Below are 27,519 nucleotides of genomic sequence, written 5' to 3'. Positions count from 1 at the left end.
CCTTTCTAATTTGTTACATTCTTCCGTGAATCCTACTAGGTGAAACTTTAGAGATCACCTAGTCTAAACTCTTTTATCTTTCAAATTGGTAAACTGGGACCATGGGAGGTTAAAACACTTTTCTAATCAAGGGGTGGGTGGTAGAATGAGGGAAGCCAGGATTTGAATCCAGATCTGACTCCCTAATCAATGTTTTTAATTCCAGGTTCCTGTATTTTATATCTCAGCTTTTCCTTCAAGTTCCAGAGGTCTTATTTACTGAAAACAAGGAATCAAAAACATAATTAAAAAAAAAAGTCAGATTCCTGAGAAGACTTTGAATCTTGGAGTTGGGGAAAAGGAAGTGGGACGTAACATAACAGATCAGAGATGGAAGGGTCCTTAATAATTCAATTCCACAAGCATTGATTAGACACCTACTACATGCAAGAGCCAGAAATCTAGACAAAAATGGAAAAGCCTACTTTCAAGGGGATTACAATCACAGTATTGAAACTAGTTGGAGCCTTAGAACATAAAAGACTTAAGATTAGCACTAGAACAGGCCTTGGTAGTCCTTTAGAAACCCAGAGCTTCCTTTTTTCCCCGTGAAGTTCAAACGGACAGAAAAACTTGATCGAGTTCAGAGTAAGTTACTCCTTGGATCCACTCGGATTGTACGAGGAGAATACAAACCCCACAGATGAGGGGCACCCTACATTGGAAAAGCCCGTCTTAAGGGAGAATGCTGCCTCCCCACCCCATCCCTCTCCCTCTCTCGTTTGAGCTCTCAGGAAACTTTTCACTGCCCGTGACCTGCCCAGAGATCTGCCCATGCTTGGTCCAGCCCGATCTCCAGCAGATAGAGCCGGCCTCGGGGTGAGCAAACATACCCGCCCATTACGGGCCGAAGCTGGCCGGGGAGGACCGGCTAACTTAGAGAACGTCCTGCCAGGGGAGGGAGTGGGAAGTTGTAGGCTTCTCCAGCTCCGGCTCTGCAACGGCCCACGCGTGGGCTCCTCGCTCAGGACCTCGCGGCTTCCCCACTTCCTCCTCGGGTTTCTCGCTTCAGGCTGAGGGTTTGCTACCGAACCCGGAGCCTGGGACGCCAAGGAGGGCGCTTGGAGATCCAAGTGCTCCGAGGAGCCTGGACTTGGGCAAGCAGGTACAGAAATGCCCCCTCTGCCGCTGAATCGTGCGCGCTAATTTGAGGGGGAGCTACAGAGATGCCGCTTCTAGAATATAGTGCGCGCAAGTGTGTATGTGTGTGAGTGTGAGTGTGAGTGTGAGTGTGTGTGTGTGTGTGTGTGTGTGCCCGGTGGTGGGGAGGGGGCGGCCGGGGACCGAGGACAGGGTACGGACACCCATGGGGGACAGTAGGTTGGCTGGCAGATACCGTTCCCCCCGAGGTCAGCCGCCCGCCCGGGGGATGCTGGGGAGAGAAACTCACCGCCTCCAGGGTGTGCCCGCCTCCGGGGTTGCCCGCTCCGGGCCCCGCCGCCCCCAGCTGCAGCCCCGCTCCAGCCGCCCCGAGCACTTCGTTGCTGACCGAATCAGCTCGGCTCATCGCTCCAGGTCCGAAGGGGGTTGGGGGGCGGGCGGCGGCAGCGCAGCTCCGTGGCTCCCCAGCCCGGCTCGGCGCAGCCCAGCCCAGCCCAGCCCTGCCCTGCACAGCCCGGCCCGGCTCAACAGCGGCGGCGACCGCGGGGCCACCGAGGAAAAGCAGCGGCGGCGGCGGCGGCGGCGGCGGCTGCAGCGAGGAGCCCCAGCGCCTGGGCGAGCCCGGGGAGGGGTGGACCCGAGTGATTTGCATGTTTCCCTCTGGTCCCACCTTCCTGATTCACCTATAAATCACAGCTGACATCAGGCCCGGGACGCCGGGAGCCTCTCGGGCGCCGCCAGCCCAACCCAGTCCAGCCCAGCCCCTCCGGACCGACCCTCGCCCCAGCCTGTCCTCGCCCTGCTTCGGGAGCTCCTCCTCGGACGGGGGCCTGGGAGGAGTCCTGCTTGCGGGCTCGGGAGAGGGACTGCTCCCCTTTCTCAGCTCCCCTCTCCTCCGCCTTCTGCCTTTCTTCACCGATCCTGCTCCCTCGGGGGAAGGCGCCAGCCCAGCTCTACAAGCTGCCCCCTTTAACCGAGAGTTGGGGATTGGACTTGGGAACGCCACGTGTGGGGAGCCAAAAGTTCTTCCGAACCTCGTGGTTGGGGGGGCTAGAGCCTGGACCGTTAAGGAGCTTGGGAGAGCAGGAGGCACTGGGCTCACAGGCTTTGGATCAAGGAGGGACTTGAAGGGAATCGAATCGTGTCATCTTTTCTCCGAAAAGGAAAGGGAGCTCCAGAGAGACTGCCACTCACTCAGGCTCACAGGGCCACGGAGCAATTACACAGGGAAATGAGAAACTTGGGAATATTAAGAAACCTTCAAATCCCCATCTCCTTTTGGAAATCAGAGAGAGAGAGGGAAGTGGAAGGGACCTCAGAGGCCAAGTAGCCCATTTTGCAGTTGTGGAAACAGGTCCAGAAATCAAATGACTTACCTAAGAGCACACAGCTAATAAAGTAGTACTGAGACAGGATTCTCACCCAGGTCTCCCTGGCTCCCGCAGCGACACTCGGTCTCCCTCACTGAGCTGCCTCTTATGAAAGAAACTGCCTCAGAAAGCTTAAGTGATTTATTTGCCCAAGGTCACAGGGGAAGTGGGTAGTAAGTGGCCAAGTCAGGATTTTGGGCATACATCCTCTGCCTTTAGATTCAGTCCTCTTTGGGAGGGTGCCAAGAAAATGCTTGTAAAATCCCTTACGAAGTGCTATGGAAACATAAGTTGTTGCTATCTTAGTAATGAGATAGCCAGAGCCGGGATGTGAATCGTGTCCTTTGGAGGCCCAATCCAAGTGCTTTGTAGGTTATTAGAGGAGGTGGCCATTTTCCAGGAAACCTGTCCCAGAAGGACCACCCCCTTCCTTCTGGATCACATTGAGGTTCACTGGTTGGGGAAGCGGGGAGGGGTGAAAGCTTTGAGGCTTCCTTGGGAGTTTTAATAAGGATAGTATTGATTCACATTAGAGAGGCAGTGGGCTGTTTGCATTGTAGTGGATATCTGAGTCAGGAGATGTGCGTTCAAACTCTGACACCAGAGCTGCCTTATTGTTGCTGTGCCGTCTTTTTGGTCCCGTCCTCGTTTGATGGGTTTTTTGGGGGCAAAGAAACCAGAGTGGTTTGCCATTTTCTTCTCCAGCCCATTTTTGCAAGTGAGGAAACTAAGCATTAAGTGACTTGCTCAGGATCATGGGATTTGAACTCAGGTCTTCTGGTCTCAGAATGTATGAGTAGGGACAAATGGTTTAACTTCTCTGTGACTGGTAGGATCATAGATGTAGAAAGAGCAGGCAGGGATTTTAGAAGTCATTTAGTCCAACCCGTTCATTTTACATATGAGGAAACTGAGGCCTGGGGAGGGAAAGTGACTTCCCCACAGTCACACAAGTAGTAAGATTTGAATTGGGATTTTTTGATTGGAAATCTTTTCCCCACTGCATCCCTATGCTTTAGCTATAAAATAAGGACCATGATACCTACAGTTGCTACCAAACACACAAGTAAGGCTCAAATGAAATAATTTATGCATATCCAACATATGAGACAACATGCAGCTCTGATTATTTGTATAGTTTCATGGATATAGTGTGGGTGTGGGTGAGGTACACAGAGACAAGGGAAAAAATGAGGAGATTCAGTCATGGCCGGGGGATTCGGGTCATGTGCACCCCCATTTTTTTAGGGCTTGCTGATACAAGTGAAGACCAGAATCAGGAGGAGGATTCCAAAGGGGGATGGAGATATGAATGTCTTTTGCTTGCTCCCTGTGGCTTTGATGTGGGGAGAGTGACGAGGTCAGGGGAGCATTTCGATTTCACATTTGTGCAATCTGACAGTTCCGCTTGGAATAATCTCTGGGGATATGTAAGCAATATTTCTTTTCCACTTGCTTCATCACTTATGGATTTCAGGTAACAAATGATCAATGTATGTGTCTTTCTGGGACTTCCTTTCTGGATTTCTTTATTGTGCCTCGCACATAGTAGGTTCTTAATCATTTCGATTAAGTAGAATTGAACCGGACAGTTAGGTGACACAGTGGATAGAGCACTGGGCTTGGAATTAGAAGGACTCATCTTCCTGAGTTCAAATCTGACCTCAGATACTTCCTAGCTGTGTGACCCTGCCCAAGTCACTTAAACCTGTTTGCTTCAGTTTCCTCATGTGCAAGATGAGAAAAAAATGGCAAACCCACTTCAGTATCTCTGCCAAGAAACCCTCAAAAGGAGGACATGAAGAGACTGAACAATAACCACAAAGAATTGAACTCAATTTCAGTCTTTACTTATATCTTTTCAGAGCCTATTCCTAGAGTTTCCCTTGGATGTAACCTTAGGTTTTTATAGAAAACCTAAGACCTGCCAACTTGGAAGATGCCTTTGATTTCAGATTATAGATCTAGGCTTTAGTAATAAGATAATCCTTCAACACTCCATTTTTCTCCCAGAAAAAAGAAAAACATCTTTATAGATGGTGAAGTAGCAGGCAGTAATATTTAAATCTACCTGTGTGAAAACAAATTGCTTTCTGTGACACTGACTGTAGTGGATATTTGAGTCAGTTTCCTCATCTGTTAAATGAAGGGTATGATCTGGGTGATCCTTCGGATCCTTTTCAGCTTTAAATCTATGATTCTATAAATAAGAAAGAAATTTGCATTTTGTGAAAGAAGTCTGAAGTTTTCCTTCAAAATGTCTTTAAGATTTTTCTCTTAAGTCCTTAAATGATTTCCTCCTCTCTTCTCTCATAATTCTCTAGCCAATTGCCCTCTGAATAAAAGACCGGAAGGAAAGTGCTCCTGGCTTTATCATACAAATGGGAAACTGAGTCACTGAATAGGAAAATGGCAGAGGATGAATCAGGGGAAGTGCTGTTTGGAGTTAGAATGGGTGTGGCTAGATACCAGTTTCAGGGCTTTGGCTACATTTTGAGTCATTCCTCAAATGATTTTGCAATCTGTTGGTTCTCTTGACCTTAATTAAGTCCAGAGGTGAAAGAGAGCCTGTGTTTAGCAGGGAAATGGAAATGTTTTAGATGATGGCGATGATGATTCAGCCAGGATCATGTACTTAAATAGAAAGGGGGAAATAGAGGGAGAATAGGACCAGTAGATATCAGGACAAGGCAAGACTCATTTCAGGTCAGTCCTCCCTTTTTCTCTCTCCTTCCACCCTCTCCTCCCCAACGTGGGGATCGGAATTAAAATTCCATTTCATGGAGTGTCTGGAGCACACATACTTTCAGGTTGGATGGGTCAACACAATCCTGTTGGCATCCCAACCACTAAAAAAGTGAAGTAAATGACTTCCCTCCTTCAAGAACAATCCCCTTCCATCTGGCTGCCCCCACAAATGGCCCTTTCAAAGACATGGTTGGGATTGTTGGGAAGTCAGCCCTCTGACTGTGTGTGTGTGTGTGTGTGTGTGTGTGTGTGTGTGTGTGTGTGTTTGTAGGGTTGAGAGAAGGTCCTTAGCAGGATCTCATCTGCCAGATAATAGAACAGCAGAATTGAATGGCACTTTAAAAATCAGGTTGTCCAGTGAGGTGATTCAGGCCATTTCCAATGGTCTTGTGATAAAGAGCCATCTGCATCCAGAGAGAGGATTGTGGAAACTGAGTGTGAATCACAATGTAGTATTTTTACTTTTTTTTTTTCTTTTTGCTGTTGTTGTTTACTTGATTTTTATTTTCTTTCTCATTTTTTTTCCTTTTTGATCTGATTTTTCTTGAGCAGTATAATTGTGAAAATATGTATAGGAGAATTGCATATCTTTAACATCTAATGGATTACTGGCCATGTAGGGGAGGGGTTGGAGGGATGGGAGGAAGAAAACAATTTGAAACATGAGGGTGAATGTTGAAAATTATGCATGTGTATTGAAAATAAAAAGTTTTATATTAAAAAAAATCGGATTGCCTCAACTCTTCACATTTTAGGTGGAAAAATAGATCAAGAGAAAGTAAAGCTTTCCTCATCATCATCTGGCTAGCCCTATCAGGCTCTGACATTTTGAAACAATTATATATGTGTGTGTGTGTGACATATGTAACATATGCCAATGTATATGTATACACACATATATTTGATAGCTTCTTATTTACAAATACTCCGCATCCCTTCTGTTGGATGTAAACTCCTGGAGAACAGGGACTAATTTGCTTTTGGCTTTTTTGTCCCTAGAACCTTGCCCAAAGTACATAAAATAAATACCTGTTAAATTGAGCTGGTGCTCTCACGATATCTCTTCTGGACATGAATCCTGAAGACCAGCAGCAGCCCCCCATTTCATTACCTTGTCTCATTGGATTGTAGCCCATTAGCAATCTCCTTGCCTCATGCTTTCATTTGATAAATGAGGAAACCAAGATCTACAGATAGCATGTAACACAGCCAGTAAACATAAAGTTTGCTCTAAATCTGAATTATTGTTAAGATTAATGGCAGACAAAGGATACAAACTCATGTTCCTTAACTCCCAGCCACAATTAGACTCTATCCTTCTTAAAGGCAGGAGCCCAGTCTCTCTATCCTTGGAATCTCTAGCAGTTATGAGACTCCTAATATGTGCCCATGGAAGGAATTTCATCATGATAACTAACATTTATATAGGACTTACTGTGCGTCAAGAACTATACTAAGCGCTTTACAATTGTTACCTCATTTGATCCTCACATCAATCTTGAGTGCTATTATTATTATTTCCATTTTACAGATGAGGAAATTGAGGGAGACAGAGATGAAGTGACCTGCCCACTGTCACACCAGTTTGTGAGTGTTTGAAGCTGAATTTGAATTCTGGTCTTCCTATTTTCTGGCCCCAGACTCTATCAACTGCATCACTTCATGATGCTTGAATTAAAAAGCTATGGCAAAACAAATTGAATAATATCCACAGTCAATGGAGGAAGTCAGAGTCTGATCCAATGCTCAAGAGCAGCTTGCATTTATGTTCTGCATCTTCCCAAGGAACTCGAAACATCTTAGGGCTATTGATTGAGCCAGATTCTTACTCCCTTATGCATAAGACAGCCCAGAGGTGAATTAGGTGTTCTGGGATGTGGATTACCTCTTTCAGTCCACTTGGGGATCATTTATTTGTGCTGAAGCAGAAGAGACCATTACCTAGTTCATCTTCTAGAGAATTAAAAAAAAATGCTCCCAGGTTGTCTGGCATAATAATAAGGATGACGGACAAACCTTCCTCTTAGTAGTGAAAGGAATCAGTTTCTTTTTTGTGGGTTAAAGCTGAAAATTCTTCAGAATTTCCTCCTACCCTATCCCTAGTTTTTTTTTTTTTTTTTTTGTCATGAAGGCTTCTGGAACCCTGTAGCCCTAACTCTAGGAAAAGACTGGGGTCTTTGAGACCAATCCCACCATGTTCTTGCTCTCCTGGGAAATTAAAGATCAAAACCTTGGGCAGCCTGAGATACTCATAGGTATCTAGGGATTTTCTCAGCTTTCTGACCTTGTATGGAGCAGGAGAGGGCTGGTTAATGAACTGATTTTGAACCAGAAGCATTCATTAGATATTGATTTATGACTATGTTCCACTGCTATAAGGACTAGGGATCACAGGATCACAGACTGAAAGCTGGATGAGCCCCAAAGGTCATGTAGTCTAACCCCCTCGCCTTACACATGAAGGAATTGAGGGTCAGTGAGATTAAGCGACTTGCTACAGATCACACAGGAGCAAGTGACAAAGCTGGGGTTTGAGTGAAGGTCCTCTTCCTCCAAATCCAATCCACTGTATATTGCACCAAGACTAAGTTTAGATAAGATAACCCTTGACCTCAAGGAACATACAGTCTAATAAGGACAAAAGACATAAAGGAAAATATACAATAGAACTTTAGAGAGGGGCAAAATTATTGGAATGGAATTGAAAAAGTCAGTGAAGTCTTCATGGTGGAGCCCTTCCTGAGGAGAAATCCTAAAATCATTTGCGTTGAGTATCAGTGTAGTTCAGCAGAAAGAGTACTGACAATGGAATCCTGACTGTACTATTAAAGACTTGTATGATAGGAAATAAGTAAAAGAGAATTAGCACTTATATACTGCCTAATATGTCTAGGCACTGTGCTAAGAGCTTTACAAATGTTGTTTAGTTTGATCCTCTGGACAACCCTGAGAAGTAGGTGCTATTGTTATCCCTATTTTATAGATGAGGAAAATGAGGCAGATAGTAATTGAGTGACTTTCCCCAGGTCAACTAGTAAGTGAGATCAAATTTGACTTAAGTCCTTTGACCCATTGTTATATTTATTGCACACTAGCAAAAATGTTCAAAATACAATTGTAGAAATATGTATAGAAAAATTGCACATGTTTAACATATATTGGTTTACTTGCCATCTAGAGGAGGGCACAAGGTTTTACAAGGGTTAATGGTGAAAATTATTTATGCATATGTTTGAAAATAAAAAGCTTTAATAAAAAATTTCCTTAAAAATGTTCATCATGGACGTGGCTCTCTTCAACAATGAGATGAACCAAATCAGTTCCATTTGTTCAATAATGAGAAAGAACCAGTTACACCCAGTGAAAGAACTCTGGGAAATGAGTGTGAACCACAACATAGCATTTCCATTCCCTCTGTTTTTGTCTGCTTGCATTTTTGATTTCATTCTCATGTTAGTTTTACCTTATTTCTAAGTCCGATTTTTATGTGCAGCAAAATAACTATGTGGACATGTATACATTTATTGTATTAAACATATATTTTAACATATTTAACATGTATTGGTCTACCTGCCATCTAGGGGAAGGGATGAGGAGAAGGAGGGAAAAAGTTGGAACAGAAAGTTTTGCCAGGGTCAATGTTGAAAAATTACCCATGCATATAACTTGTAAATAAAAAGCTATAATAAAAAAAGAAAGCAAAGAGGGAGCAGAAAAAAAATAAAAATAAAAATGTCATAAGCATCTCTAAGTATCTTCCAGCAACTAGGAGAGGCAAATATTTAGTTTCTGTTGCGTTCCCTGGGTCATTCCATCAATAAATACTTATTTAACTCCTACTATTATTAAGTATTGTGCTAAGCACTTAGGATACAAAAAACATTGCTGAGGGGAGTGGGCTAGTGAGTCAATTAAGGAATTGTTAAAAGATTGCCTTACTGCAGTGAGAGCCCAGATAAGATTATGTATCATAGATTTGTAGAGGATCTAGTCAGTGCTAATTTCAGTTTCACTCAGCATCTTGTAAACTGGATTGAAGGCAGTAATCCCAGGCTACAATTGACTGGGCAAAAATGGTAATGCTATAAGGGCCCAAGAAGGAGTAGGTCATTGGAAAATAAAAAGTTGAGGAATAGAGATGGTTATGGTATTTGAGGGAGTATAAATATGAATGTTGACGTCCCCTCCTATGAGAGCAGAAGCTGAGAAGGAGAGAGAGTTTGTGAGTGAAGAATTGAACTCATTGAGGAAAAGAAAGAGTCCTAGAGGTTAATAGACAATTAACAGAATTTTGATGGATTAAGTGCCCTTCAAAGGAAGACAGTGATGTAGTAGTAAAAATCCTGGAAGTGGAAGTAGAATCAATGGAGAGCAAGGATTATTCTAACTCCCCAACCTAGACCAGTAGGGAGAAAGGGGAATATGAGTGAAAGTGCTGCCAGTGCTGGAAAAGGTGGCTGTGTCATCAAGAGGAAATGAGTTCTCAAAACTAGAAGGTGGATGGAGCTGCAAAGAAAAGATTTAAAATGAAAGCAAATTTGTTACCTGGAGATCACATATTCCAGAGAGAATGCAATATTAATTCGGAAAAAAGGTTTGATGTCTGTCTTAGGGCTTTTGGAGAAGAAATGAACATTGTTTGGGTCTCTCTAGACCCAAAGAAGAGATTCAGAGTCACTGAATGTCTGAACTTGGAAGTGACTTCAAGGTCCATCTGGTCTCATTTCTTGAACAGGAATACTCATTACATCATTCTTAATAGGCTTCCCCACTAAAATTTGGGAACCTTATTGGTTCGGAAGGCTTTTGTATAATTCTAATTTTAAGGAAAATTTTCCCCTTCCTGTTTGGATTTGAATTAAGTCTTTCTGAGGCTCTTTCCCATTGCCCATAGTTCCATCTTTCTTTTGTGGCCACAAAAATAAGTCTACTCTCTCTTCCATGTGACAGTCTTTCAGGGGCTATCTCAGGGGGATAATAAATAATCTTTGCCCGATAATGAACTACCACATTGTTCAAGAAGAATAATGAAGACTCTCTTCAGAGTTAAGGGACCCAGGTGTGGTGTCACCAAGTATTTATGGTCAGTAACATAAGACACAGCTTCCTGTACTCCAGTAATTTGCTAGTTGGAGAGAGGATGCACATACTTTAAACCCAGCTTCTTAAACTGTGGCCTGTGACTCTATATGGAGTTTCATAACTAAATATAGGAGTTGTGAAATTATGATTTATTATCAGTAAATGTTTGATTTGTATATCTAGTTCATATGCCTGTATACCCCAGGATCATGTAAAAATTTCTCCAGCAAAAAGGGATCATGAAGAGAAAAAGCTTAAAAAATCCTGCTTTAAAAGATAACTAGCAGCACAGTGTGCTTATATGATAAGTGCTAAAGGAACACTAGAATGGGTGATAAATATTCTGAGAATCTCAGAGGAGGCAAAATATAATTCCTATTTGGTAGGTCAGTAGAGACTTCATGGAAGATATGAGAAAAAATTGGACTTTTTTAAAGATCAGTTAGGAGATTCTTTTTAAAAGCTTTTTATGTTTCAAAATACATGCAAAGATGGTTTTTGCTCTTGTATAACCTTGTATTCCAAATTTTTCTCCCTCCCTTCTCTCCTTCTTCCTCCCTTTGACAGCAAATAATTCAATATAGATTAAACATGTGCAATTCTTCTAAACATATTTCCACATTTATCATGCTGCCCAAGAAAAATCAGATCAAAAAGGGGAAAAATGAGAAAAACACAAGCAAGCAAACAACAACAACAAAAAAGGTGAAAATACTATGTTGTAATCCACACTCAGTCCCCATAGTCCTTTCTGTGGATATAGATGGCTCTCTCCATCACAAGTCTATTGAAGTTTCCCTGAATCATCTCATTGCTGAAAAAGAGCCAACTCCATCCCGGCTGATCATCACATAATCTTATAAATTGTACATAGACAATAGCACACTCTATTCAATAATATATACAATCTGTGTACAATGACCTCCTGGTTCTGCTCATTTCACTCAGCATCAGTTCATGTAAATCTCTCCAGGCCTTTCTGAAATCCTCCTGCTGGTGTTTTCTTACAGAACAATAATATTCCATAATATTCATAAACCATAAGTTATTCTGCCATTCTCCAGTTGATAGACATCCACTCAGTTTCTAGTTTCTTGTCACTACAAAAAAGGCTGCTACAAACACTTTTGCACATTTGGGTCCTTTCCCTTCTTTAAGAGCTCTTTGGGATACAGACCCAATAGAGACACTGATGGGCAAAGGGTATGTTTGATAGACCTTTGGGCAGAGTTCCAAATTGCTCTCCAGAATGACTGGATTAGTGCACAATGAATGGGATTTTTTTTTTCCTGAGGCAATTGGGATTAAGTGATTTGCCCAGGATCACACAGCTAGGAAGTATTAAGTGTATGAGGCTGGATTTGAACTCAGATCTTCCTGACTTCAGGGCTAGTGCTCTATTCACTGCGCCGCCTAACTGCCCCAGTGAGCTGGGCTTTTCAGGATGAAAGATTCTGGTAGGTGGAAAGGAAACACGATTGACATTCCTAGCAGGGAAAATTGGGAGTGGTATCTGGGACCAGTGAGAACAGTTTGATTTGAGTCAAGGGGGCGTGGAGGAGAATGGTGAGAGAGAAAGTTGGAAAGGTAGTTTGGGAGCAGAGTCCCAGTTTAGGAGTTGACTAGAGGATGCTGCTGAAAGTCTTAGACTAGTGGAGGGTCTCTGGTCATTAGACCAGAGTGCCCCCAGCTCCTTGGATGATGCTTCCTCAGTCAGTTACTGAAAAAGGACAGAAAATCATCATGAAAGCTGCTTCTCTGTCACGGGACTGTTAGGAATGTAGAATATTGTGGCAGTCAAATAATATAGGTCAGACAAATGGGACCCTTAAATCATCTCTAAAAATCCCTACCAGTTTAAAAAAGCACACATTAGTATTATCTATGTTGTGTTTTTATTTATTTTCTTAAATATTTACATTTTACTCTTTAACCTATCGATCTTTTAAATGGATTACAGTTACACAATCAATTACATTTTAATCTGGCTGGGGTCACACTCAGAAGTGTTGCTGGTTTGCCCTGATTTGGGCGATCAGGCTTATATCCTGCCTTGAAGAATCTGGAAAGAAGACCGGGTTTTCTTTATGAACCTAAGAAGGAATGATAATTGTGCTACAGATAGAATCAGTAGAGTTGTAAGAAGTTATGAAAACTAATTTCAAATCCAAATCCTTGTCTTATCTGTATAGCCCTGGACACACCAAATAAGGATAATAACATCTTTCCTAACTGTGTGGTTGAGAGGAAAGTGCTTTGGGAGCCCAAAGAATTAGAGAAATGTGAGCTCTGTCTTAGCCATGTACTGAACATTTATTAGTTAGAGGAATATCTTTCAAAGACCTGTGCAAACTCAGGAAAATCAATCACAAACCACTTATCCTAATAAGCTCTTAATTATAGGTGTCAGGGCCTATGTGATCTGTTGGGATAAAAAGAAAGGTTAAAAACAATCTCTGCCCTCCAAGAATTCAGTCTAATGTGGGGACACTCCTCGGCTGCCATTTGCTTACCTGTAAAGTGAGGGGTTTGGATGAGATGTTCTTTAGAGCCCCAGAGTCCTTCTGGTCCTAAAGAGTCCACTTCTCTTCCCCAGTAGAATCATTCTTAGACCTGCCCTGCCCAAAGGGTGGTATTATTTGGGGCAGAAACAGAGTGACTGGCACAGGCATCAAGTCTGGCTGGGTGCCCTCCAAGAAAGATTCCTTGTGCCAGTGCTGAAGTGTCTTAAGGAAGCTGCTTTGCTAGAAGCTGCCAGATTCGGGGGATGTGATCCCAACTTGGGAGGAAGGTTTGCTGCTCTCCTTGCTCTCTGGCTCTCTCAGATCCACACAGAGAACAGAACTGGGCTTAATAATAATAATAATGCCTTGTGCTTATATGGTAGAGAATTTTCACTGTAAAACCTGGGAGAATTTATAGCCTAGCATTAAGTCACTCTCTCATTAGGTTCAAGCTGGAGAGCTGAGGTTCCACTTGTAGTGGGTACTAAGCGCTTTACTAAGCTCTTCACAGCCGGCTGATATGGTGAATAGATCCCTGGGCCTGGAATCAGGAAGACCTGATTTCAGTCTAGCCTCAGACATTTAGTAGTTGTGTGCTCCTGGGCAAGTCATTGAATCTCTACCTGCCTCAGTTTTCACAACTATAAAATAGCACTTCAAGGGTTTGTGGATCAAATGAGACCATATTTGCAAGCGCTTAGCAGAATGCCTTGCAATATAAATGGTGCTATATAAATGGACTAATGCAAAAACATTTATTGGATGTGTTAATATTTCGTGTTAAGTGGAGAGACCACGCCATGGAGAGACCAGCTGGATGGGATATTCATCTATATCAAGCTAACTAGGGGTCACCATAATTGTTAAACCATTGGTTGGATGGCCTGATGCTGGGTGGCAGATAATCCAGGGACAGGATGCCGTAAGAGAAGACATCCTTCTCCCTACCTTTCCAATTTGAGAAGAAGGAAGGGGGCACCAGTCTGAAGGTGAAGAGCATTGGCCCCAGATCAACTGAAGCTCTAGGACCTCAGACTCTAAGGAGATTAGACTTATGGTCTACTTGGCTCTGAAGGCCAACATTAAGGTTCAATGGGGAAAATGTTGCAGAGACAGATTTAAGCTCAATATAAGGAAATCCTCTTAACGGTCTGAACTGCCGAAAGTGGAGTGGGCTGCCTGGCTCTGGTGAGAGTGAAGTCCCCACTGGAGATTTTGAAAAAGGATCCCTTCTCAGAAATGTGAGAGAGGGGATTTCTGTCAAGCTGGGGATTGGACTGTGGTTTTGTAGAACTCTGAGCTTCTGTGATTCTCATAACTGTGATTTCTCATAAATGACTGGAGGCAGGGAGAAGGAGTTTCCTAGATAAGGGGTTTCCTACCTTCTGAGGACCATCTGGTACATCAGTAAATGCATGAGAGAGGATATAGAGCTGACTGGTAACAAGACCCTAGAGAAAGCACCGGGAGAAGCAGAAATGATATCAGAGAGTGAGAGCAAGAAAAAAAAGAGGAGGTAGAAGGAAGAAGGATGGGGGAGCACAAGAAGAGCCTTGGCAGGCAGCAGCTGCAGCCTTGAGGACCATCTGGGGCCAGACACAGAGGCAGTGGCAGGCATGTGGACAAATGAAGCCGAGCATGGGGATGAATATCATTAGCAAGAGATGGGGACGGGACAGCTTGTCAGGAATTGAAGGTAAATAGAAGAACAGAAGCTGTGTTTAGGAAAAGAGTGTTTAGTCCCCTTGAAATAATAGCGACCCCAATGGCAAACTCAAGCTCTTACAAAGCGGGCGTTCATTTCCCTCTGGGTTAAAATCCTGATTCACTGGACGATTCACCCCCAAGTCTCCCTTGTCTTCTTCCCTCCTGGCCTGGGTTTTCTTATCCCTTAGGTTGGGCTTTCCCCCTTCTCTCACGAGTTTTCATTTTGGGGCTGGATGCAAGTCAGCCATCTTTCGTTGCCCTCCCAGTTGTGTCTCTGACTGTCACTATGCCCACAGAATGGGCACTTTCTCCCCCATTCCCCCTAATTTTATATGTTGTCTTCCTGCAGTGTTAAGCCCCTGTCTTTCCTGATATAGGTAGCCCAGAGCTTAGCTCAGTGTCCATCGAAAATTAAGATCTCAAAAGTGAGAGCTTGTCTTCTTGTCATGTTGCCAGCAGGACAGGGGAGGTAGATACAATAAAAGCAAAAGTACTAAGGTGCTAAATTTAATCGGGCTCCCCCAAAGTTTGCCCAACAAGTTTTACTTGCTGAACTTGCTCACAGAAGGAAGGTCAGGATCACAGAGAAGTCATGGGATTTTCTGTCCAAGGCATTCTTTTCTGGGCAGTCCCAGACAGGGTGGGACAAGGCATGTTGTTCACAAGTCCAGCAATGAGCATTTATTTAAGTGACTATTATATGCCTGCACCTTTCTGTTCATGATATTTTAGATCACATTTGTTTACACTTCAAGATTTACAAAGAACTTTTCACACAATATCCTTGTTAGATAGGTAGTGCAAGTAGGAACACCCCCATTTGGCCCTTGGGAAATTGAAAGATTCATCAACATATCTATTATCATTCATCTCTGTTAAGGATTACTCACATTGGAGAACACACATGATGTCTGGAACCTGTGTGATGGAGAGAGCACTGGCCCAGGAATCAGAGGACCTGAGCTTGTATTTCTGCCTCTGGGACTTTGGACAGTTTACTGAGTCTCAATTTCCTCATCTGTAAAATGGATAACATTTAGAGCTTGGTGAACCAAAGAGAACATCTACTGGAAGTGTGATGTCAATTAATGTAAAATGTTCTGTGGGTAGATAGTAGTGATATGGTAGAAGAAGCCCTAGATGTGTCTCTAAGATGACATGAAGGGATGTCATGAATGGGGATGGTTAGCTTGAAGAAGAGAAGATGGGGAGTGGGAACTAAATCGATGGTTTTCTTTCAAGCCTCTACAGAGTCATTATGTGGAAGTGGGATCTAGTTTATTCTTTTTGGCTCCTGGGAGCAGAAAGAGGAGCAATGGATAGAACTTACAGGGAAACACATTTTGGATTGATAATAAGGAAAACGGTTCCAAATAATTAGAGTTATTATCCCAAAGTAAGATGGTTTGCTTCAGGAAGTATTGGGTTCTCCATGAGAGGAAATCAGATGTGGACAGAATGAACAATTGCTGGAGATTCTTTTCAGAGTTAGGTTTGACTTAAGAGCCTTTGAAATTTGCAAGAAAAAGAGCAGTTCCCCAAATGATAAATTAGTCAAAGGATATGAACAGGCACTTTTCAGAGGAAAAAATCAAAGCTATCAATAATCATATGAAAAAATGAGTTAACCAATTAATAATTAAGGAAATAGAAATACAAACAATTTTTAAATGACACTAAACCTTAAAAGCCATTGAACTGGGCAATATTATTACTAAGTGTAGATCCCAAAAGACTAAAGAAAGAGGAAAGAGACCTATGTGAACAAAAATATTTATAGTAGCTTGGTTTGCAAAGAATTGGAAACAGAGGAGATCCTCATCACCTGGAGAACAACTGAACAAGATATAGTAAGTGCTATAAAATGATAAAGGAGATGATTTCAGAAAAACCTGAAAAGACTTCTATGAACTGATGCAAAATGAAGTAAGCAGAACCAAGGAACTCACAGAGGGTGAGTACTCACAAGTAGTTGGGAAAAGCAATACGAGAACACTCTCAAGGTATCTTTGAAAAATTTTAGAATAAATTGTATTATGTGGGAGACATTGGTTCAGAACCTCCCAGCATGGCAAGCCCTCATCAGAAAAGGTGCTGTGCTCTATGAGCAAAGCAGAATTGAATTAGCCCAAAATTAACATGAAATATGCAAAATTAGAGAAGCTACCCCAAATGAACTATTATGACCTGTGGCAGAGTATTCTGAGTTCAGATTGGTCTGATCAGCCACAATTGGACATACTGTAACTCATCTCAAACATAATGATGTCATTTTGATCCTCTTCAAAAATGAAGAACAACGGTTATAAGTGCTGTAAGAAATGATAAAGGAGATGATTTCAGAAAAACCTGGGAAGGCTTCCACGAACTGATGCAAAATTAAGTGAGCAGAACCAGGAAACTAATAATGCGATATCATCAATATCATAATAATATTCAACTTTAAGAGTTAAGATTTCTGATTAACACAGTGACCAACCATGATTCTCAAGAAGTCATGATGAAACATGATATGCACTTCCAAATAGGGAGCTGATGGAGTTTAAACTGAAATGTCTTTTCTTTCCTTCCTCCTTTGCTTCCTCCCTCCTTCCCTTTCTTCCTTCCTTGCCTTCCAGTTTTTTGTCATTTGCAAATTTAATAATAACGTACACTATTTAATCATAAATATAGATATTAAACAAACAGAACAGATCTTCTTCAAAGATGACATAGAGATTTTAAAATCAATTCTTTTGGGGCAGCTAGGTGGTGCAGTGGATAGAGTAATGGTCCTGGAATCAGGAGAACTTAAGTTCAAATCTGGTCTCAGACACTTATTAGCTGGGTGACCCTGGGCAAGACACTTAATCCCACTGCAGAAACAAACAAAAAAGTTCTTTAGGTTAGTTCACTCAAATAGTACTAACTTCACCAAATGGTGGTGTCAAATCTCTCCCTTTTCCCCAAGAATATTATTTATAAAATTCTTTGCTAAAATCTGGGAGAAGAATAATTACAGTATTCTCATGATCTACCCACTTAGTTACTCTGTGATAAAAGGAAATAAAAGTGTGATTCGGTCTACTCCTTTAACCTGATAATGGTTATTTCTAATCAATACTTCCTTTTCTACAGGCTTACCAATCATCCTTTTAATCAGATATTCTAAAATTTTGCCAGAATTAAGTCCATTAAATTAACCAAAAGCAAAGTCAAGTCAAACTCTGTCTTATGGATTCCATTCTCTTGCCTTTGTGGAAGGAGGGATAACTTCGGAATTTCCCTAATGTTTTCCTACACCTTCCATTTTCCATGATCTTTCACAGATCATTGACAGTAGTTCAGCAATCACACCCACTAGTTCTTGCAGTATCGTGGGATGCAGTTCATCTGGTTTTAGTGATGTGAATTCATCACAGATTGCCAAGTGCTCTCTTACTATCTCCCTGCCTATCATAGCAATCAGTGCTATGACTTAAGTTTATTCTCTTTCTATTCCAAAACTCACTGGCAATGAAAACAGAAGAGTTGAACTGCTCTGTCTTCTTTCTTGGATCAATTGTAATTGTTCTCTCCATTCAGAACTAATGTCGTCTTCTTTAATTCTGCTCTTTCTCCACAAATAGCAAAACCCAACCCTCTCCTTTTTGTTATATTTGCTTCTGCTCATCAGCATTTGCTCATTTTGACCTTCAGCACGCCTGATACTATTCTTTCAGGATTCCACCATGTTTTGATTCATCCTGATACATGATCTTGCTTCCATTTTCTGTATGACATAAGTTAGTTGCGAAGTTTTCCATGGATCCATACTAGACAAATCTCCCTTTTTCTCCTTATTGAAATTTTTCTCTTTGTATTCTCAGAATTGAGAGCTTCTAATTGCACCTAGGATAACTTTTCTTATAAAATTTTAGTTCATGGTATCTTATTTATCCTTTCTTGAAACCCTGTGAAATCTTCTCTGCTAAAATCTCACAAGCTTGGAGACTGAATTTTGTTTTTGTTTTTCTTTTCTCATTACTGCCCAAGGTTTCCATTATATCCACCCCACACCACATAATATTTCATCATAAATAACTGATATTTTCCCATGTATAAAATCATCTCAATTTCCTTTTCAAAACCCAGTGGAACACTTTCCTATCTTTCTTGCCCTTTCTCCTGCCTCAGGGTGTTTCCAAGCCCAGACAGAGAGCAGAGATAGGAGCAGACAGAGGTATTGAAAACTTATGGAGGATTCCAACATTGTTCTTGCAAGTTCTAGCGAGCCCAGGCTAGGGAGGTTTCCAGTTGTGGGGGAAGTTCATGTCAAGAGATAACTTGGACTAGTTTTTTGATTCAGTTTCCTAACCAAGTTTAGAAGTACTTTGAGTTTTCTTGGACACAGTGTGCAACACACCCAGCATGCTTTGTTCCATCACTTAGGGCCAAATTCAGGTGAATATGGAACCTTCATCATCATTGTTGCATCACCATCCCCAACAGAAAGATTTAGATTGTTATGCAACCAACAGGGAAGTTACTTTTCATATTTCTCTACTATTTCATCCTCAATTAAAAAACCTCATTGTGGCGCAGAGGGGACTCTGTTCTTGAGTACTGTGCCAAGGCGTTGCCAACTCTGTCAGTCTAGAAAGAATTGGAGGTCAGGTCATTGACAAGGAAGGGAATAAATATTTAATAAGCACTTATTATGTGTTAGGCACTGGGCTGAGCGCTTTACAAATATTATCTTGGATTGTATATTGAACAAACAAATAGCTTAGCCAAATGTAGAGTGATTTTCTACCAGATTGGCCAGGGGGGGTGAATTTTTTAGGTTATAGCATTTTTCAGATTCTAGGCGTTGTTAGGATGGAAGATCGAGTGAGAGGGTAATCATATCGATATATAGTGGTAGAAAAAAGACCTATATCAATACAGACACAGATTCTTGAAGTATTTAAAGAAGCATTCATTATTTCATAGGTGCCATAAGACTTTCCTTATCCAGGATTATCTAGCAAGTTATCAACTGCCCAGAATACAAATGAAAATTACAAAGTCAGGCTAGATAGTGGTTAGAGAACTGGGCTTGGAATCAGAAAGATTCATCTGTATGAATTCAAATCTGACTTCAAACACTTACTAGCTGTGTGATTCTGGACAAGTCACTTAATCTTATTTATCTCAGTCTTAATCTCTGTCAGTCAGTTTTCTCATGTGTGAAATATAGCACCTACTTCCTAGGGTAGTTTGAACGTAAAATGTGATATTTGTAAAGCACTAAATTTATATAAAATGTAAAAATGTTTTATACACACACATGTATACTTATATTGTTCTCTCCACAGAGTGTTATCTTCCTAGTCTTTCTTTGATTCTCCTCTTTCTCCACAAATAGCAAAAACCAACCCCTTCTTTTTTGTTGCCTTTAGTTCTTCTTATCAGCCCATTTTGACCTTCATCATGCTTTGATTTCGACTTCTATACCACGCAAGTCAGATAGTAAATTATATGTTTATATACCTATTAGAAATATAAATAAATATTCAAAATATAAATATATAAATACTAGCATTATTGCTATTGTTATTAAGCTGACTGAGGAAGAAGACAGAAAACCTATAAAAATTACATGCTATTGTCATCTCCATTTTGTATATAGGAACAGAAATCAATGAATAATTAAGGAACTCATCTAAGATATTGTAAAAGAATTAGAGAATATCAGAATGGGGAAGGACCTTGGAGATCAGAGATTTGAGATTTAAAGATTTAAAGTGTCTAGTAGTTTAATACTTTCAGTTTACATTTGAAGACATATAGGCTGAGCTCATGTGAGTGTCAGAAGCTGGGATTAAAATGTAAAGTCCAGTCTTCACAGTGATCAGCTAGAGAGGCAGTTCCTCTGGAGAAAGGGTCAGCCATCCCACTAACTGCCAACTTTGACTTACAGGCAAGAATAAAACAACAAGGCTCCTGGAAGGAGACACAGGTAAATAAAATCATCATTAGACCATCATCTCCCCTGGGACCCTGATGGAGACAGCTGGGGGCCTTGAACTCAGCTTATGCCCAGCCCCCCAGAGTCATCACTGAGGGGAGATATAATTGTGGAAAAGAGACCCAGCTTTCTCATCACCACAATCAGTGACTGCTGACCAACTGTCACTGATTGGCAGATAAGGACAATAGTCTGTGGAGGAGCAGCACTCCTCAAGCTGCTGGTCCTGCTTCTAGGGCAGCCTTCATATCACCCTAGGGGGAGGCAGCCTGTGGAGAAGGGCCCAGCTGACTGCCTGTCACCCACAGGCAGACAAGCCACTTAGTTGAAGCAGCAAGTAGGGCACCTCAGGGGAGAGTCAGGAGGCAGCATGAGCTAGGCAAGTCAGATACTCTCAGCACCACCTTGACCACCATCTCCCTTCAGATCCTGATGGAGCCTGGACCAAGAACTTTGGGAATAAAAATGCTTCCAGCTCAGTGTTCCCAGTTATCATCCTGGGACCCACCCCTGGGGAGATGCAGCCTCAGCCTCAGCCTGGCCGCTGCTCCCGCAGGTGCTGCAACCACAGCCCCAGAGAACCCAGAGAACATAATTCCTTCCTCCCTTCCTTCCCTCACTTCCATCCCTCCCCCCTCACTTTCATCCCTCCCCCCTCACTTTCATCCATCCCTCCTCACTTCCTTCCCTCCCTCACTTCCTTCCCTCTCTCCCTTTCTTCCCTCCCTCCCTTCCTTCCTTCCTTCATTCCTTCCTTCTTTCCTTCCTTTCTTTTTCTTTCTTTCTTCCTTCCATCCTTCCATCCTTCTTTTCTTATTTAGATTTTTATTTATTTTGTTAATTTTAAAATTAATTTAAAAAATAACAATAGCCTTTTGTTTTTCAAAATACATGCAAAGATAGTTTTCAACACTCACCCTTGCAAAACCTTGGGTTCCAAATTTTTCTCCCTCTCTCCCCCTTTCCCCTCTTCCCTATAGGTTAATCATGTGCAATTCTTCTAAACATATTTCCATATGTATCATACTGTGCAAAAAAAATCAAATCAAAAGAGGAAAAATGAGAAAGGAAAAAAAAAAACCCTAGGAAACAACAAAAAAGGTGAAAACACAATGCTGTGAGCCACATTCAGTCTCCATAGTCTTCTCTCTAGATAAGGATAGCTCTTTCCATCATAAGTGTATTGAAATTACCCTGAATTATCTCATTGTTGAAAAGAGCCAAATCCATCAGAGCTGATCATCACATAATCTTGTTGCTGTGTACAATGTTCTCTGAAAACAACAACACAATCCCAGATTTTGAACCCAAATCTTCTAGACTCTGATGTCAGCTCTCTATCCATTATGTCATGTGTCATTCTTCATTTTTCCTTCATCGAAAATGCAATAATATTTTCAGCTTCAACAGTTTAACTCAAAATACAATCACTTTGTTGTTGTTCAGTCATGTCCAACTTTTCATGACCCCAGGAATCACAGAACTCCAGACCTTACTGTCTTCTATTATATCTTAGTCCAAGTTGACAGTCATTGTTTCCATGACATTGTCTGTCCATTCAACAGACAAGACTATCATTCGTTATCATTCAGATGGAGAAAGACCAAATGTAGCATATCTTCCCACTCCAATCCATCTTCCTACAACAATGATCTTCCTTAAATAAAAAAAAACATAGGTCTGATCATTTCCTCCCTTTCCCTTCCCTCTTTTTTCTTCCTCCTTTATCCCCAATTCAATAAACTCTAGTGACCCCCTTTTAATTCCAGGATCAAATAAATATAAAATCCTTTGCTTGGCTTTAAAAGTCCTTCACAACCTGGCCCCTGCTTTCCTTTCCTTACACTTTATTCTTTCCCACATATCCTGCAGTTCATCCATCTTATTCTAGCTGTTCCTCATTATATAACACTTTCTTCCAACTCCATATCTGTTTACTGTTGTCCCTCATGCCCGGAAATTCTCTCTCCCTTACTTCTGCCTCCCAGTTTCCCTGGTTTCTTTCAAGACTCAGCTCAAAAACTTACATGAACTAATGCTAAGTGAAGTGAGAAGAACCAGAGAACATTGTACAGAGAAACAACAAGATTATGTGATGTCCCATCTCTGATGGACTTGGCTCTTGTCAACAATAAGGTGATTGAGACCAATTCCAATAGACTAGTGATGGAGAGAGCCACCTACATCCAGAGAGAGGATTATAGGGACTGAATGTGGATAACAACATGGTATTTTCACCTTTTGTTGTTGTTGTTTGCTTGTTTATTTTTTCTTTCTTATTTTCCCCCCTTTCATCTGATTTTTTTTGTTCATCATGATAAAGGTGGAAATATGTATAGAAGAATTGCACATGTTTTATCCATATTGGATTACTTGCTGTCTAGAGGAGGAAGAAGAGGGAAGGGAAGGAGAAAAATTTGAAACACAAGGTTTTGCAAGGGTGAATGATGAAAACTATCTTTGCATATATTTTGAAAAAATAAAAAGCTATTATAAAAAAGGAAGAAAGAAAAAAAAAAAGACGGCTCAGATTTCACTTTCTACAGGAGCTCTTACCTGGTTCCCTCCTCTCCTCTCCCTTCAACTTTCTCTCTCCTGTTCCCCTTCATCCTTCCCTCTTTTTCCCTTCTGTCCCTTCCTCAACTACTCTTACCTTTTCTTACACTGTTTATATCCTGAATGTACACACTTTAACTTGTTGGTTTACATATTAGATTGTCAGAGGACAGGACTTTTTTTTTTTTTTTTTGTATTTGACAGAGTGCCGGGTATAATCTTTAAATAACTGCTTAATAAATTCTGGTTGATTGATTGATTTATGAGTATCAAATGTGTTCCTTATCCATTCATATCTATATATTTCTAAGTCTTTAAAATAAAATGAGAATTCTTTCACAAAAGGTCAAGTAATTAACAATAGATCTTTACTTTCTTCTTTTATTTGCAAGGCAAGGATTTTTAAATTAAGAAACAAATAAAAAAATGTGATCCTTAGTACAAAGTTTTTTTCAGAAATAAGGCCATTGTATTTTTTTCTGGATTAGAATATGAATTTCAGTACCTTATTTGCATTGATTTCTTTAGAGTATCCAGTTTTTCAGAAGCATCTACCAAACATGCACATTTGGAGGAATTTTTTTTTCATAAAATAAATTTGCTTACTCTTTAATGTTGCTACCAAGAAAAAAGACAGTCATTTCTTCTTTTGGGCAAAACATTATTTTGACCTGAGAAATAATATAATCATAATTTTATAATCATCATAATAAAATAATATAATCATAATTTCATAATCATAAGCATGATGCTTCATGATCATATAGAAGTATCCTGTTCTCTGCTTCTGAATCATCATACAATTTGGCAAAGTGTTGCAAAATACTGTTTTTTTTTTTTTTATAAAGTTGATTGCTTATAATAGCTCAAAAACAACAACAAAAAACAAAAAAAATCAAACCCAATGTATAGCTCCTCACTCATATTTCTCAACTCAGGTAATTATCTGTGAAAATCAAATTGCATCTAAATTAAATGAAAGGGCCATACTTTAAATTAGTGCTCAGGTCCGGATCTGTGGTTCATTCTGACAATGACTGATCTTTCTGCTTGTGAAATGTCCAATACATTTCTCTCACATTGTATCATTCGGATTTTTAAAAGTCTGGCAATTAACTATTGAATCTGTATCCCAAAGAGAGCATAAAAAGAGGGAAAAGAATCCACTCATCCAAAAATGTTTTTAGCAACTTCTTTTGTGGTGGCAAAAAATTGAAAAATGAGTAAATGCCCATCAATTGGGGAATGGCTGAATAAGTTATGATATATGAAACTAATGGAATATTATCTTTCTATAAAAAATGATGAACAGGCTGATTTTAGAAAAGCCTGTAAAGATTTACATGAACTGACTGATGCTGCATGAAGCAATCAGGAAAACATTGTACAGAGCAACAAGATTGTGGGATGCTCGGGTATGATAGTTTTTCTCAGCAATTTGGTGATCCAAGACAATCCTAGTAAACTTTGAATGGAAAATGCCATCCACTTCCAAAGAGAGACCTATGGAACCTGAATGTAGATCAGTGCATGCTTTTCACCTTTTCCCCGCCTTTCTCATGGTTTTTTCCCTTTATTCTGATTTTTCTCTCCCAACCTGACTTACATGGAAATAAGAAAAAAACAAATGTGCATGTATAACCTAAAAACAAAAAAGAAAAGAAAATGAAAGAAAAAAAGAAAAAAACCCTGTCAATTAAATAGAAAATTCCACTTGATGTATCACTGCGATCATTTATAGAGATTTATATTGTGGTATATCATTTTCAACAATATGTTGTATTCATTTTATCAAATGAATATCTGTATCTTGCCATAGGACCCAGATGGCTCTGGAGGAGAAATTAAGACCAGTGACCTTGCACAGCCCTCCCACTGCCCTCTCTCACTTAAATCCCATTCACTTGCATGTCATGGCATCACCTCCCTGATGTCCTTGATGTAAATCTTCAACCACAACTGTTTCTTTATCCACTTGCAATCCAAAACAAGAAGATTTTAATTTTTCAATTATTGGTTGCAAAGGTCTTAAATTATCTAGGCTACTTTCAAGTGTAACCAACAGAAGAGGCTTTTTTTTTTTTTTTTTTTGACCAAACAATAATTGTGGACAGCATCAATGTTTCTTCTATCAAATAGGACTTTTGTTCTTAGCATTTTTGTAGCAGTTTTATATGCTTCAAACAATCTATTTTTGGGGGGCTGTCACATACATCATTTTTGTTGATTAAAAAAATCTTATTTTCTCTGGAAAACAGCCTTTTGTTTAGCCATCATATTTTACATGGAAACTTTCCAGATTTGCTTTATATTTATTAGGCTTTACACTACATACAGCTAAAATATTCATACAAACTGTGATATATGAAAAGAATAAGAGAAATAATTTCTGGGTAATCAATCATTTTATTAATTATGGCTGGTGAATAATTTGAAAAATGATTTTTTTTTTAGCTTTCTCTTGGAGGCTGCTCAACTTATATACCCTTGGAAGAGTATTCCCAACAGGCAGAAATCAACTCTGACTGGTTAACAACGAGACAATGTATATTATAATGAGAGATGGGCCTATTCTAATGAGGGACAAGGAGCCAATACTTTGATTATGTCACTTTTACTCCTCTCTATCCAAACCTGGGCAATCTAGACCAGTGCTTCCTAAACTTTTTCAACTTGAGTGCTCTTTTTACCAGAGAAATTTTTATGCAACCCCTGGGTATACAGTATATAAAATAGGTAAAGAAGACAAACTGATAATAAATCATAAAAAAAATTATTGTAAAATAATTCTTTGGTATATGTATAATTTTACCATTTATTAAAGACAAAAGCAAATTTGCATACTAATGAGATGGATATGCTTGTTTATTTTTACATAAAGAATTAAATTTTGAGTGAATATTTGATACATTTTTGAAACCCCCACATTCAGATACAGAACCCCATATAAAGTCTCAACTCACAGTTTAAAAAGTTTAATCTGGACACAGGGGCACACTGCTGCCCCCCAATCCAACCTTGGCTGAGTAGACACACAATAAGTAGAACACAATGGGTGGGAATTCACTTAGCTTAGTTTATCTTTGTAAGGTTTTCTAGTTGGGTGGGATAAGATATCCATTTCAATAAGATGATCTAGGTGGGATAAATTTTGAGGCAAAGCCAGAAATCTTTTTGAGAGATTGGACTTTAAATGAGGAAATTAATAATTGGTCATTAATATAAAAATAATTTTTCTCAATAATCTGGGGTAGCTAGGTGGTGCAGTGGATAGGGATAGCCCCGAAGTCAGGAGGACCAGAGTTCTAATATGATCTCAAACACTTAATACTTCCTAGCTGTGTGACCTCGGGCAAGTCACTTAACCCCAATTGCCTCAGCAAAAACAAACAAACAAACAAATAAATAAATAATAAATGTTTACTAACAACAACAGTGCATGTGAATTCTAATGGTAATCTTATTGGCTAAATGTAAAAATGTGTGTGGAATATTTATATTTGATACATATAACATTTTCCGTATTAAGGTTAAATTTTTGTGTTTAGATTTTTGTTATATAAATTGTCACTATTATCTTTATACCAGTTTCAGCTGTCCCAGTGTATTTTCTCTTCAAGTCAGTCATATATTCATTCTTCATGAAGAGATAAGATTTCACTTTTTTCTTAAAGTTTTTTTATTTTTAAAATATATGCATGGATGATTTTCAACATTCACCCTTGAAAAATTATTGGTTCCAAATTTTTTCCCTCTCTTCTCACCGTCCTTTCCCCTAGATGGCAAGTAATTCAATGGCAAAGTAAAAATGTTAAGCATATGCAATTCTTCTATACATATTTCCACAAATATCATGCTGCACAAGAAAAATCAGATCCAAAAAGGAAAAAATATGAGAAAGAAAACAAAATTCAAAAAAACAATGAGTGAAAATACTTTGTTGTGATCCACACTCAGTTCCCATAGTCCTCTCTCTGGGTGCAGATGGCTCTCTTCATTGTAAGACTATTGGATCTGACCTGAACCATCTTGTTATTGATTAAGAGCCATGTCCATAGATTTGGTCATCATATAATTTTGCTGTTACTTTGTATAATGATTTTCTGTTTTTGCTCGTTTCACTTAGCATTAGTTCATATGAATCTCTCCAGGCCTTTTAAAAATAATTTTGCTGATCATTTTTTCAGGTTTTATATAACTGTTTAAAAAATTTTACATTATTATTTTTATTTATTAAAGCTTTTTATTTTCAAAACATATTCATGGATAATTTTTCAACATTAACCCTTGCAAAATCTTGTGCTCCATTCCTCCCCCCCTTATCCCCTCCCATAAGTGGCAAGTAATCCAATATATGCTAAACATGGTGAAAATATATGTTAAATCCAATATATGAATACATATTTATACAATTATCTCACTGCACAAGAAAAAATCAAGT

At 40.0% G+C, this 27,519-nt stretch overlaps 1 protein-coding gene and 1 long non-coding RNA gene across 4 annotated transcripts in view; one reads left to right on the top strand and one right to left on the bottom strand.

Moving 5' to 3' along the window:
- C2H16orf74 (chromosome 2 C16orf74 homolog) overlaps window positions 1-2,758 on the bottom strand; it is a 67,058-nt gene extending 64,300 nt beyond the window's left edge. The window contains exon 1 of one of the 3 annotated variants that reach the window (XM_023495088.2): window positions 2,517-2,758. The gene's annotated coding sequence lies outside the window, so the exon portion shown is untranslated. Of the gene's footprint in view, window positions 1-872; window positions 962-1,429; window positions 1,790-2,516 lie in introns of those variants that run through there. The other 2 variants (XM_031950180.1, XM_031950181.1) reach the window with 2 other exon arrangements.
- Window positions 1,027-27,519, top strand: part of LOC116421319 — a 31,241-nt gene continuing 4,748 nt past the window's right edge. The window contains exons 1-2 of the long non-coding RNA XR_004231641.1: window positions 1,027-1,144; window positions 6,790-6,845. This is a non-coding gene — a long non-coding RNA (uncharacterized LOC116421319). The remainder of the gene's footprint in view (window positions 1,145-6,789; window positions 6,846-27,519) is intronic.

The sequence above is a fragment of the Sarcophilus harrisii genome, chromosome 2 (genome assembly GCF_902635505.1).
Source record: "Sarcophilus harrisii chromosome 2, mSarHar1.11, whole genome shotgun sequence".
Lineage (NCBI taxonomy): Eukaryota > Metazoa > Chordata > Mammalia > Dasyuromorphia > Dasyuridae > Sarcophilus > Sarcophilus harrisii.
Note: the sequence above shows the minus strand (reverse complement) of the source record. Positions and strands in the feature narration are given on the sequence as shown.